This window comes from Tenrec ecaudatus, chromosome 2 (genome assembly GCF_050624435.1).
Source record: "Tenrec ecaudatus isolate mTenEca1 chromosome 2, mTenEca1.hap1, whole genome shotgun sequence".
Taxonomy (NCBI): Eukaryota; Metazoa; Chordata; class Mammalia; order Afrosoricida; family Tenrecidae; genus Tenrec; species Tenrec ecaudatus.
Window position 1 is genome coordinate 204,214,255 of NC_134531.1, and position 2,743 is coordinate 204,216,997.

Here is a 2,743-nt window from a genome sequence, read left to right on the forward strand (position 1 = left end):
TTTGGAGAACCAAACTCTCTGGCTTATTCTTTCCAAGATGAACAATTGCTGCCTTAGATCATCTACTCCTTCATTCTAAGCCTTTAAAATCTTCACAATAAGCAGTTTTTCATAAACACATAGTATCCATGCATCTTTCTGAGTTGCATTGCAGAATACAAAAGAAGTATTGAATTCTACTTATAGATACCATAGAAGTAAACTCATTTTAAAAAGCAGTAATATTTGGGCATGTCAGTTTTTTCCCTTACTCAAGGACAACTGCCAACATTATAGACCATGGAAAAAATTAAAATCTTGAACAAAGAAAACTCTTTTGTAAGGAGACATACATGTTATTAAAGTGAATGAAAGAGTACCACATACCCATTTACAGCTGTTAATGCTATATAAAAGAGCATATAAAGTAGAAATAGTCATTTTAATCAGGGTTAGGACTAACTAAGGAATACTTCTAAGTCTATATGATTTATTTCACCTATTGTGGACCGCATGAATTGAAATCTAGTAAAGGGAGACAGACACACAAGTCAAAACCCTATTCTCTGAGCACCTCCATGCATGCTACTGAACTTACAGAAACAAAGCACTGAATGAAGCAGGTCATATATACTATAAGGCGAAATATAATATTCCACTGGGAGTGTGGTTCCATATAGAAGATTGTTCTATATCCCCAAAAGAGACCTAGATGATTTAGTGGCATGATTGTGAGAAGGGCCAGTTGGAGAATGCACATTTCATTGATTTGGTAGGAAAGTGTTTGGAAAAACTTTATCTAAATAAACCTTCCATCCTTCCACTACTCATTCATTGCCATTAAGTGGACTCTGAATAATAGTGGCCATGTAGGACAGAGCAGAACTACCCTGTGTGTCTTGAAAGACTGTAGCTTTTCATAGGATTAGAGAGTGGACTCTTTGTCCCATGGAAAGACTGGTGATTTTGAACTGCTGACCTTGTGTAACACTAAAGGCACCATGGCTACCCACATACATACTCCCATACACTATTCCTAAACAACAAGCAATGATGGACAGAATGAAACCTAAAACATCACAAAACACTAATCCAACAGATAAATTGAAGAAAGACAAAGCAACTGCAATCAAAGAGCAACAAGCAAACAAATAAGGATCCCCTGGGAGAGTAACTCATAGCAACCCTTTAGGACAGGGTGGACCCGTCCCTGTGTGTTACTGAGACTAACTCTTTATGGAGTTGAAAGCCCCATCTTTCTCAATGGCAGTGAGTTTGGTTCCGTTTGGGGAGGAGAGAAAAATAGATGGAAATGCAAGTAAACCCCTTACCACACTACCCACAGGATATTTGAAGTTTCAAGTTGCATAGATATTTTTGCTAACACAAAAACATTTAACATAAAACAAAAGAAGTTGACCCATAAGAAAATAAAAGTTGGTGGGGAAAGAGTATATCAAGGAGAATTGTTATAACAAAATCATATATATACTAGGGATAAAACTGATTCTTCCCTACTCGCAAAATTCTATGGAGAGGTTGGAATTATTTTAAAAAGGTTATTTGGAAGAAGAATATATTTCAAAGAGGGGTTGTTTGAACTATGTCAAAATAAATAACTAAGGATTATATCATGATGTTTGTGGCTCCTCACCATGGACATTCTGAGTGCTGCATACTAGAAATGCCCAACAGGGTTTACTTGGCTGTAATCTTTGAAGTCATTTGACAGGCCTTTTATTCCCTAGTGATGCTGGAGGTGTTTGCATCTCCAAATTTTAGGAGAGGAATAAAGGACAAATAAGAGAATAATGACTACTTTCCAAATAACAATTCAATTATAGAGGTTAAATAAAGGCCATCCTTAATGAGCTTGCACAGAATGCAATAGAACCAAATTTTAAAAACAAATTTATCAAAAATAGCATTAAAAAATCAAACAGCAGTAATATAATAAAAATAAATCCACCACAGTTTGTAATATTTTTTCAGATAAGAATTTCATTTTGCAACCCTGTAAAAGCTAAAAGAAAAGATAAAGTAATAATTCTTAAATTATTTTATTGTCACGTTAAACAATCCACACTGAAGATATACTGTAAGAATTGTGTCATTAACAATATATATTTTTTTTCATTAATAATATATTGTCTTAATTAAACCTAAATTATTTGCAAACAGTAGAAATTTTGCTTATTATGTTCTCAAACCTGCTATTTAATTGATATCAATAACAAAATCTAGTTAAAAGTGGATGTCAATATTTCAATTAGAGATTAAAATTAAACTTGATATCCAAACAAAAATATGTTTTTAACATTCTTATTATATAAGATAAAATAAACTATTAATTTGGCGGTGCTACATGTGACTGGAAGATAAAACATGTAAAACTAGAAGAGCATTTTTTAAATAAAAATAAACAGCAATTGTGATTATTCCTTGCATGAAATACCTAGATGAAAGTGTAAAACTTTACCTAATTACATCTTAAGAATACTACTACAAAATTAACAAGTAGCACATGTTTTGTAAATAATTTCAAAATATACTACTACAGCTTACTTCATGATACAAAATGTTGATTTTATAATCATGTAAATAATTTATCATGCTGGTTACAAAAATGTAAACAATTTATAAAACTTCACTTGGAAATATCTTAAAGTTTTTAATTAATTAAAAAGTGTTGACAAAAATAAATATATCAAACTACAAATATATAAATTTATTGATGACAGTTTGTCTTGAGACCTAATGGTCT